Source organism: Anabrus simplex, chromosome 14 (assembly GCF_040414725.1).
Source record: "Anabrus simplex isolate iqAnaSimp1 chromosome 14, ASM4041472v1, whole genome shotgun sequence".
Lineage (NCBI taxonomy): Eukaryota > Metazoa > Arthropoda > Insecta > Orthoptera > Tettigoniidae > Anabrus > Anabrus simplex.
Genome location: NC_090278.1, coordinates 55,097,881 through 55,110,031, shown reverse-complemented (window position 1 = coordinate 55,110,031; position 12,151 = coordinate 55,097,881). Strand labels below are relative to the sequence as shown.

General features: G+C 43.3%; 1 long non-coding RNA gene across 6 annotated transcripts in view; it reads right to left on the bottom strand.

Annotated features, from left to right (window-relative positions):
• LOC136885702 (uncharacterized) overlaps positions 1 to 4,021 on the bottom strand; it is a 72,347-nt gene extending 68,326 nt beyond the window's left edge. For all 6 annotated transcript variants that reach the window (XR_011018977.1, XR_010861583.2, XR_010861584.2 and 3 more), the window contains exon 1: positions 3,882 to 4,021. This is a non-coding gene — a long non-coding RNA (uncharacterized lncRNA). The remainder of the gene's footprint in view (positions 1 to 3,881) is intronic.
• Positions 4,022 to 12,151: the final 8,130 nt, after the last annotated feature.

The window sequence follows — 12,151 nt, the reverse complement described above, 5'->3', positions numbered from 1 at the left end:
GTATAAAATGGCAGGGAGGGATTCAGTTAGGTGGAAATGTAGAAACAGTCTGGCCTATGCTGACGACTTGGTCTTAAAGGCAGATTGTGCCGAAAGTCTGCAGTGTAATATCTTGGAACTTGAAAATAGGTGCAATGAATATGGTATGAAAATTAGCCTCTCGAAGACTAAATTGATGTCGGTAGGTAGGAAATTCAACAGAATTGAATGTCAGATTGGTGATAATTTCAAGTATTTAGGTTGTGTGTTCTCCCAGGATGGTAATATAATAAGTGAGATTGAATCAAGGTGTCGTAAAGCTAATGCAGTGAGCTCGCACTTGCGATCAACAGTATTCTGTAAGAAGGAAGTGAGCTCTGAAACATGCTAATTTAGCATGGTTTCTAATGTGATTATACCGATGTCTCCAAGAGTAGATATCTGGCTGTTCCTATAGTTATTGTATTTCAACCTTCTGTCGACAGAGGGCAGCTCCCTCTGTCGCGAGCGTGAAGGATCTTTTCTCAGCGAGACCTTTTTAATATCTTCTCCTTGAAGTAATGTTGAGCTGTTTATGCTGGGGAAAGAAGAGATGTGTCACACACACACAGGAGCGGCGTTTTTGCTTTTCTTATGGTGGTTTTATAAGTTTAAATCTATGCAAAACTGCTGCATCATTTGCATGCTTCGATGAATGATATTGACGGTAATGTAACGTTTTAAATTTATTTGATGTATTATCTTTCTTTTTATTATGGCCGACCGAAGTCCATCTCGGTACTCGAAGCGAGAATGGCATGTGTATGAGTTGTGTAAGTGATTGTGGTGCGTCAAAATCTGGTCTCTGATTATTTTAAATGAATTTCTCGATGAAACATTTTGCCATTATTTGAGGTATGGTCTGTGTGTCGGCCAGGTGTATTCTAGCCGTACGCAGTATGTTGGTGATGGATCTACGCGTGACTGTGGGGTCACAAACGTCCTACTGTCATTTGCCCTAGGTGGGCTATATATCTACTATTGACGTGAGACCTTATTGATGAAATGTTGAACTGCACTCCACGAGTTGCCTTGATTTTATTTACTCGCACCAATCTGCCGGAATTATTTGCCTTTGGGGGCAAAAGGATCGCGTGATTGAATGAATGTGTAGATGAATGAGCTGAGTGCCAAGATGACGTATCGGTCTGTTGAATTTATGCTATTTGTTCCCTATCGCTCCTCTTTTCTCCTGGGTGCGAAGTCTTTATTTTGTATGGTGTGCATCCTTGTTGTTTACGACCTGGAGCTCGCCATGTTGGTTTATTTATTTCATGGCCGTGTGCAGGTCCATGTTTTCTGTTATTGTTTTGCTTTGCGTTCTTTGCTCCATGGAGCATTGTCTTTGCCCCTCGTGGATTATTTCCTTGGTCCGGCAGTTTTCTTATTTAATCACTTTATTATTTTATCTGCTCCTTGGTGTGTGGAATCGATATGAGAGGGGTATTGTTAAAATAAGTGTGGATATTGAAAATGACTCCCACGCTTGGAATTGCGTTTCTATTCCTCGCCGAAGGAAAGATTGAATAGAGATTGAGTTAATGATATTCAGCTCGCAGTTTTTAGTAGCGAGGTCATGGCGGAATAAATGCTATCATCTCAAGAGTAACTGTGCCCTATGCATGTAAGAAAAGATGAGGTCACGAGACCTTGGTACGTTTATCTTCTGGGCTGACACCGAATATGTATGTATTACCTTGTTATTATTACTGGTTATTTCATCTAATTAATCCCTTTGATTGACGTTACATTACAATAAATTCTCATCTATCATTTATAACGATTTTTACTCGTAGTAGTGTTAGTTGTTAGCTTTAATTGTTTGAGGAGAATAACGTTTTCAGCTCAGGGCTATGTATTTCGCCTTTCCTGATCGGGGATCTACGGCAAATTTGTTTCCCTACGATGGTCATGATTCACTATGTGTGTCCTTTAGTTAGGGAGGGTGTGGCTCAGCTCCCAGACGAAACTATCTTTACATCGGTCTGTTTTCAGACCAACTTTGCTTTACGGGAGCGAAAGCTGGGTGGACTCAGGCTATCTTATTCATAAGTTAGAAGTAACAGACATGAAAGTAGCAAAAATTATTGCTGGTACAAACAGGTGGGAACAATGGCAGTAGGGTACTCGGAATGAGGAGATAAAGGCTAATTTAGGAATGAACTCGATGGATGAAGCTGTACGCATAAACCGGCTTCGGTGGTGGGGTCATGTGAGGCGAATGGAGGAGGATAGGTTACCTAGGAGAATAATGGACTCTGCTGTGGAGGGTAAAAGAAGTGGAGGTAGACCAAGACGACGATGGTTAGACTCGGTTTCTAACGATTTAAAGATAAGATGTATGGAACTAAATGAGGCCACAACACTAGTTGCAAATCAAGGATTGTGGCGACATTTAGTAAATTCACAGAGGCCTGCAGACTGAACGCTAAAAAAGGCATAACAGTCTATAATGATAATGTATGTATGTAATATATTCACCAATGACATGGGAGGTATAATATTTTGTAATTGATATATTTTGTCTTTGTGGCAGCTTCGTCATGGAGAAAGTTGAATTAATAATAATAATAATAATAATAATAATAATAATAATAATAATAATAATAATAATAATAATAATAAGTCGCTTTCCATCAAAGCCAAACTCCGCCACTACCACACAGTTGTTCTCCCAGAAACGCTCTACGCAATTGAGACGCCATCCTTAACCATCAACATTAAGGACATAGAGAACATAGAACGGCAGGTACTCAGGAAGATATTTGGACCCAAGATTCAAGACGGTATCTGGATGCGGAAAAGCTCAGAAGAACTGTATTTTATGACTGAGCGATTCTCCTCGGTTGCACGGAAGAGGAGCATGGCATTTTACGGACACAGGGCGAATGGACGACTCTCGACTGACAAAAAAAATATTTTTTTCATCATTAACGAAACCCGACAAACCAAATAATGCGCGTTGGTAAACACTCAAAGCTGACCTTGCAGAAATTAATATTGACCACTGATAACTACGTACACGGACCACATTCAGACAGAAAATCAATTCACATGAGTTCACATCCAAGATCCCAACAGCCAGAAACTTGAAACTCAAAAATGCTTGGACACAAGAGAGAAAACAAGCCCATAATGAAAGGATATGCACCAATTTTACCGTGTCAAGTCAAAGCCCTTCTGATTGTAATGGATTGCAATTTATAGTATTTAGAATTCTAGTTTCTTATAAGGAATTTTTTGAACATGATAAATTTTTCAAGGTCTTATTGAAACATGTCGTCATGTTGGTACACATTGCTCCCAAACTATTCTACCTAGAGATATGAAATTTTGCACACTCATGTATGACTGTTATGCGATACTAAAACTCTAGAATTGTTAATGTTGCTTCTAAATTGCATTTTTTATAAACCTTTCATTGTTGCTAAAAGTTACAATATTTTAAAATTAAATTTTAATTTATAACAGAAGACAAATGTTCGAATTCTAGAGTTTCAAGACTTTCATGCATCTATAGATATGTGGTGATAATTTGGAAGCAGTGGTACCAATACTTCAGTAGTAATGGTGACATGTTTCAATAAGACCTTGAAAAATTTCTCATATTCAAAAAATTCCTTACAAGAAACTAAAAATCTAAATACTATAGCGCCAGGCACGCTAAGAAGAAGAAGAACATTGCTCATTCGAAAACATAACTTATACAACTGCATTTACACGAGGGTTAAATTTCCACATTTTCCACGGTCGTCCCCTGTCCTTTTTTTTTTTTTTCAAAATCCGGAGTCTCTAGTACAAAATACTAATATTTGTATCAAAAACGCGTCTATAGCAATAATGAGGAGCAAAGAACATCTCACCTTTGCACAGACACACGCCGCGGAGAGAGCTGATTGCTCTGCGTCGCAAACCAACGTCCTCTTCCCTCGGTGTCCAGAGAGCAAAGAGGCAGATGCACACTCAGCATCAGTTCTCCTTTGTAGCGAACTACGTGGGTGTCATGTTATCAAACGAAATTCGAAATATTCCCCCCCACACAGACAGGCCTACCAACATTGATACGTCGAATTTAGAACTAACCCTTTTCTTGTACACTAAGTTTCTTTCTTTTACAAATTATTCCAGTACCTACAGGAGAAGGGGGAAGCTGGTTCCTAGTGGGCGTGTTCAATTGTTTAAGGCCCGATGACCTTCCCACCAAAGTGAAATAACCTCCTAGAATTAATTGGGCTTCGAACTTTACCCGGCTGGGTGAATATCTAGCAGCTCAGCTACTATTAATTACGGCCCCTACCTCCGTTTAAGTCTTCACTAAATAATAATAATAATAATAATAATAATAATAATAATAATAATAATAATAATAATAATAATAATAAGAAGAAGAACAAGAAGAAGAAGAAGAAGGAGAATAATAATAATAATAATCATCATCATCATCTTTCTTTCTTTCTTTCTTTCTTTCTTTCTTTCTTTCTTTCTTTCTTTCTTTCTTTCTTTCTTTATCCGTTTACACTCCACAGTTGGTTTTCCCCTCGGAATCAGCGAGGGATCCGACCTTCACCACCTCAAGGGCAGTGTCCTGGAGGGTGAGTCTTTGGGTCCGGGATACAACTGGGAGGATGACAGTACCTGGCCTAGGCGGTCTCACCTGGTATGCTGAACAGGGGCCTTGCGGGTGGATGGGAAGATTGGAAGGGATAGACAAGGAAGAGGGAAGGAAGCGGCCGCGACCGGCATTTGCCTGGAGGAGAAGTGGGAAACCACGAAAAACCATTTCGCTGCTATTTGTTTAACGTCGCACCGACACAGATAGGTCTTAGGGCGACGATGGGATAGGAAAGGCCTAGGAATTGGAAGGAAGCGGCCGTGGCCTTAATTAAGGTACAGCCCCAACATTTGCCTGGTGTGAAAATGGGAAACCACGGAAAACCATCTTCAGGGCTGTCGACAGTGGTGTTCGAACCCACTATCTCCCGGATGCGAGCTCACAGCTGCACGCTCCTAACCGCACGGCCAACTCGCCCGGTAAAACCATTTCGAGGATGGCTGAGGGGAGAATCGAACTCCCCTGTATTCAGTTGACCTTCCGAGGCTGAGTGGGCCCCGTTCCAGCCCTCATACCACTTATCAAATTTCGCGGCAGAGCCAGGAATCGAACCCGAGCCTCCGAGGCTGGCAGCATATCACACTACCCACAACATCACAGAGGCGGATATTATTATTATTATTATTATTATTATTATTATTATTATTATTATTATTATTATTATTATTATTATTATTATTATTATTATTATTTCCTTTCAGCCTCTTTGGGGTACGTTGGATCAATCGCTTCTTTCTGTGCTGTTCTTTTCTTAGTACCCAGTATTTCTTCATTCTTTCTGATGTTCGTTTCCTCTCATCTTTCGAGATAATAAGTTTGTTTTTTTAATGTAGATTTGTCTTGGAACCTTACATTTTCGTCTTTAGTTACAGTATTACTTTGGGTGCTCGATTGAATAGTGAATTTTCTGTACTTTGTAATTCTACTAGGTCTTTCTCAGTTTATTTAAATCAGTTGGATTTTGTTTTGCGATTACGGAAGTAGTCAAAGATTTGTTGGTTAATCTATTAGAGTTCATTCTGAGAATATGACCGTAAAATATATCCTTCTTTTTCGCATAGTATCTGTGAGATTTCGCATAGTGTCTGTGAGCTTTTCGCATAGTATCTGTGAGTTTTTCGCATAGTATCTGTGAGTTTTTCGCATGGTATCTGTGCGTTTTTCGCATAGTATATCTGAGTTTTTCAGTTTTCTTGTAGAGCGTTTCATTCTTGATGTAGGCCCTATGTTATCGTATTGTCCTGAAAGTTTGGCCGTATGATATTTCTTAAAATGTTCCTTTCTTTTAGCTCGAGCTCTCCGTCTGTATTTAGAAATTCGTGCTTAGCGCTTCTGCTTTAATGGCTGTTTTATAATGTTTAATTTTGTACACCGCCCCCCACCTCCCCATGAAAGGGATTTCTTGTTGTATGCATCTCGTGTTAGTTACCATTATTATTATTACTGTATTATAAATTACATACATACATTATCATTATAGACTGTTATGCCTTTCACCGTTCAGTCTGCAAGCCTCTGTGAATTTATAAAACGTCGCCACAATCCTCTGTTTGCAATTAGTGCTGTGGCCTCATTTAGTTCTATACCTCTTACCTTTAAATCCTTAGGAACTGAGTCTAACCATCGTCGTCGTGGTCTACCTCTACTTCTCTTACCCTCCATAACAGAGGCCATTATTATTATTATTATCGTAGGTAACCTATCCTCCTCCATTCGCCTCACATGACCCCACCACCGAAGCCGGCGTATGCGTACAGCTTCATCCATCGAGTTCATACCTAAATTAGCCTTTATCTCCTCATTCCGAGTACCCTCCTGCCATTGTTCCCAAATACTTTCATGTCTGTTAGTTCTAACTTATGAATAAGATATCCTGAGTCCACCCAGCTTTCCCTCCTGTAAAGCAAAGTTGGTATGAAAACAGACCGATGTAAAGATAGTTTTGTCTGGGAACTGACTTCCTTCTTACAGAATACTGCTGATCGCAACTGCGAGCTCACTGCATTAGCTTTACTACACCTTGATTCAATCTCACTTACTATATTACAATCCTGGGAGAACACACAACCTAAATACTTGAAATTATCGACCTGTTCTAGCTTTGTATCACCAATCTAACATTCAATTCTGTTGAATTTCTTACCTACTGACATCAATTTAGTCTTCGAGAGGCTAATTTCATACCATACTCATTGCACCTATTTTCAAGTTCCAAGATATTAGACTGCAGGCTTTCGGCACAGTCTGCCATTAAGACCAAGTCGTCAGCATAGGCCAAACTGCTTATTACATTTCCACCTAACTGAATCCCTCCCTGCCATTTTATACCTTTCAGCAGATGATCCATGTAAACTACGAACAGCAAAGGTGAAAGATTACAGCCTTGTCTAACCCCTGTAAGTACCCTGAACCAAGAACTCATTCTACCATCAATTCTCACTGAAGCCCAACTGTCAACTTAAATGCCTTTGATTGATTTTAATAATCTACCTTTAATTCCATAGTCCCCCAGTACTGCGAACATCTTTTCCCTCGGTACTCTGTCATATGCTTTCTCTAGATCTACGAAACATAAACACAACTGCCTATTCCTCTCGTAGCATTTTTCAATTACCTGCCGCATACTGAAAATCTGATTCTGACAGCCTCTCTGTGGTCTGAAACCACACTGGTTTTCATTCAACTTCCTCTCAACCACTGATCGCACCCTCCCTTCCAAGATGCCAATGAATACTTTGCCTGGTATACTAATCAATGAGATACCTCGATAGTTGTTGCAATCCTTCCTGTTCCCTTGCTTATAGATAGGTGCAATGACTGCTTTTGTCCAATCTGAAGGTACCTTACCAACACTCCATGCTAATTTTACTATTCTGTGAAGCCATTTCATCCCTGCCTTCCCACTATACTTCACCATTTCAGGTCTAATTTCATCTATTCCTGGTGCTTTATAACAATGGAGTTTATTTACCATCCTTTCCACTTCCTCAAGCGTAATTTGACCAACATCATTTTACCTCCTCTCCATGAGCTTGGCTGTTCACAACACCACGAGGAAAATTTCTTTTTACGTTGAGAATATGTTCAAAATATTCCCTCCACCTCACCAATGATTCGCTGGGATCTATTATGAGTTCACCTTAATTACTCAAAACACTGCATTTCCTTTTTCCCTCCCTACCTGAGATTTTTATTACTGTCCAGAAAGGTTTCTCTGTTGCTTGACCTAGCCTTTCCAGGTTATTACCAAAATCTTCCCGTGACTTCTTTTTGGATTCAACAACTATTTGTTTCGCTCTGTTTCTTTCATCTACGTACCAATCCCTGTCTGCCTCGGCCCTTGTTTGGAGCCATTTCTGATAAGCCTTCTTTTTACGTTTACAGGCTGCTCTCACTTCATCATTCCACCAAGATGTTCGCATTTTCCCATCTTTAAACACAGTTGTTCCTAGGCATTCTCTTGCTGTTTCTACTACAGCATCCCTGTACGCCGCCCATTCGCTTTCTATATCCTGAACCTGCTTACTGTCTACTGTTCGAAACTTCTCGCTAATCATATCCATGTACTTCTGTCTAATTTCCTCGTCCTGGAGATTTTCTACCCTTATTCGTTTGCAGACAGATTTCACTTTCTCTACCCTAGGCCTAGAGATACTTAGTTCACTACAGATCATATATTATTACGCACAGAGCACTGTCAGATGAAACCACCTCATGCAGAACAATGGAACTGCAGCGTCATGCTTAACTCAGGACTGATAGTGTGTGTGACATTTGAAACCCGTGTTAGCTCGGGTGTGGGATGGTAAAGGAAAGGTTCAATAAGGCCACGGCCGCTTCCTTCCCGCTTCTAACCCTTTCCCTTCCTTCCGTCTCCAGAACTTTCGATGTGTTAGTGTGACGTTAAACAATTAAAAACAAAATTAAAAATTGCATCGCTTCGTCGCGTGTTTTTCCTTCGCAACTCTACAAAATTTACAAAACACTGTCGATGAATCTGAGGCATGTATTCCTTCATTTGAATATTGCCGAGTTCTGTCATGGGTTCCATAACCTCAACGATTAATGAATATTCATTCATTTCACCTCGCGCACAGTGAAGTTCAAACAGGAACGGAGCGTCTTGTCTAGTGCCGATCTCGTTAGTCAGTAATAATCGATTTCTTAAAAAAATCGTATTAGAACAGTAATTTTTCTTTCTTTCTTAATCTGCTTGCCCTCCAGGACTCAGCGAGGGATTCCACCTCTGCCGCCTCAAGGACAATGTCCTGGAGCTTGAGACATTGGTTCGAGGGATACATCTGGGGAGAATGACCAGTAGCTCGCCCAGGTGGCCTCATCTGCTAGGCTGAATAGGGGCCTTGGTGGGGGATGGGAAGATTGGAAGGGATACACAAGGAAGAGGGAAGGAAGCGGCCATGGGCTTAAGTTAGGTACCATCTCGGCATTTGCCTGGAGGAGAAGTGAACGGAAATCTGCTTCCAGGATGGCGAAGGTGGGAATCGAACCCACCTGTACTCAGTTGACCTCCCGAGGCTGAGTGGACCCCGTTCCAGCCCTCGTACCACTTTATCAAAGTTTGTTGCAGAGCCGGGAATCGAACCCGGGCCTCCGGGGGTGGCAGCTAATCACACAAACCACACCACCACAGAGGCGGACTAGAACAGTAATTAAGGAAAATATACAAGCGTAAAACACTTCTTTTAAAATTTAAAATAGTGTGTTTTTGACACCAGTCGGCCTCTGTGGTGTAGTAGTTAGTGTGATTAGCTGCCACCCCCCGGAGGCCCGGGTTCGATTCCCGGCTCTGCCACGAAATTTCAAAAGTGGTACGAAGACTGAAACGGGGTCCACTCAGCCTCGGGAGGACAAATGAGTAGAGGGGTTCGATTCCCGCCTCAGCTACCCTTGAAGTGCTTTTCCATAGTTCACACTTCTTATCCAGGCGAATGCCGGGACGGTACCTTATTTAAGACCACGGCCGCTTCCTTCCCTCTCCCTTATCTGTCCCTTCCAATCTTCCCATCCCCGCAAGCCCCCTATTCAGCATAGCACGTGAGGCCACCTGGGCGAGGCATGATCCTACTCTCCAGTTGTATACCAGACCAAATATCTCACGCTCTAGAACACTGCCTTTCAGGTGGTAGAGGTGGGACCCCTTGCTGAGTCCGAGGTAAAAGCCAACCTTGGAGAGTAAACGGATTGAATTTCTAAAATGTGTTAGTGACACCGTTTTATTATACGTATTTCATGTTGAAACTCCGCTATTATATAAACAAAGACTAACAGATCAGAGCAATAAAAAAAGAAACTACTTTTCCCTTTGCAAAAATCAAATTATCATAAACTAGAGGACCCATGGTGCTCCCCCTGTGGATGGGGGTGGTAGAATAACACCCACGGTACCCCTGCCTGTTGTAAGAGACGAGTAAAAGGGGTTCTAGGGGCTCTGAGTGTGGGTTGGCGACCACGGGGCCCTTATCTGAGCCCTAGCATTGCTTCCACTTACTTGTGCCAGGTTCCTCACTTTCATCTAACCCAGGGCCTCTCAAACGCCCAAAATCTCACGCGTGCAGATCGAGGCGCAAGAGCTCCGTGCACTGTGCATCGCTGCCGCTCGGCATGGCTCGGATCAACGCTTCGTCTCTGGCCTACTCGGCTAAGCTCGGCTCAACTCGCCTATATTCGGCTCAAGTCAGCCCGGATTTGGAGCGCTACGGCGCAAGTGGGGCAGAGGGAGACAGGCGGAGCGAGCGAGACAGGCGTGGGGAAAGAGAGAGACAGCGCTATTGCTCCAAATCGAGGAGTGGGGGGTCTGCACTTTGGTCAACCAAGCCGAGTCGTCTTTTGCACCGTGCACAGTGCATGCACCACGCGCATGCACCCTGAGAGGCCCTGATCTAACCTATCGGACCTTCCTTGGTCAACTCTTGTTCTTTTCAGACTCCGACGGTATTACGTAGGGAGTCTTTCATTTTCATGCCCTTCGTGGCCCTTGTCTTCCTTTGGTCGATACCTTCATTTTTCGAAGTGTCGGACCCCTTCCGTCCTTTCTCTGTGATTAGTGTTATATAGAGGATGGGCCATTGTTGTACTTCCTCTTAGAACAATATCACCACCACCACCACCACCACGCTCCGCAGCATTCGTTATTAATAGGTGAGATAACTCGTCTTGATATGCCTGCCGTAGTCATATTTTTTTGCCTGCCCTTTTCAATGATTTTACACTGAAGAAACTGGAAATTGCAACACCCAGACGGAGTGATGCTACATTGCTGCAATTAAACATGCAGGGCGAGTTTTCAGTTGTGATTCGATGATTACACTTTCAGGTCCCTCTGACCGCAAGTTTGGACAACAATCAATACAGGATGTGCCCACCACGAGCTGCAATACATTGATGAATTCGTCGAGACATGGAGTCAATTAAGGCCCTGGATCGCTTCCTGAGGAATTGTGGCCCATGCTTGCTGCACTGCACGGGTCAGTTGTTCCAGAGTTGTGGGTGGCTGAGGACGGTTGGCCAGTTGTCGACCCATCACGTCCCACACATGCTCAATAGGACTGAGGTACGGGTATCTGGCGGGCCATTCTAAGGTTGAGATGTCGTGGAGAGCTTCTCTGGAGATGCGTGCAGTGTGAACCCGGGCATTGTCCTGCTGAAACATCCCATTAGCAATGTTCGCCATCATAGGGACAACTACTGGATTGAGTACCCTATCAACGTACTATCGAGCAGTCATAGCGCCCTCAACAAGCACTAATTGTGATTTCAGATTAAAGCCAATAGCTCCCCAGACCATAATGCTTGGTGTTGGCCCTGTTTGCCTCTCGACAATAAGATCTGGGCGGCCCCTCTCCCCGGTACGTCGGCGCACACGATTCCGGCGATCACTGCGGGCAAGGCAGAAGCGCGATTCATCACTAAAGACGACCCTATGCCATTCGTCGACCCACGTCGATCTTTCTCGACACCAGGCCAGTCTTACACGTCGCTGTTGTGGGGTCAATGGAACGCCTTCTGCAGGGACACAGGCTTGTAAGCCAGCTGCACGCAGGCGATTACCAACTGTTTGTTGTGTAACGTGGGGTGCCACAGCTGCTCGAATTAGCACTGCTGTTGCATGGGGTTCCATCCGGGCCATCCGAATGATGCGGCGATCCTCTCTCACAGTTGTCTGTCGCGCTGGGCCTGTACCAGGTCAACGAGTGTGGGTACCTTCATTTGACCACTGCTGCCATACACGTTGTACCGTAGATGCCTGTCGGCCAACACGTGCAGCGACAGTCCTTAGCGATAATCCAGCCTCACACAGCCCAATAATCCGAGCCCTCTCAAACGGCGACAGTTGTTGATAGCGTGCTCTTCTCTGTCGTCGAGGCATGTTTGACGGGGAACACTTCACTGCACAGACTGCAAGTCAACTACGCTACACCAGAGTCCGTATACTGGAGTTGATTCCTCCGCGACCAATCACGTGGGGAGACCTGTAGCAACAATCTAATGGGTCTGAAACTT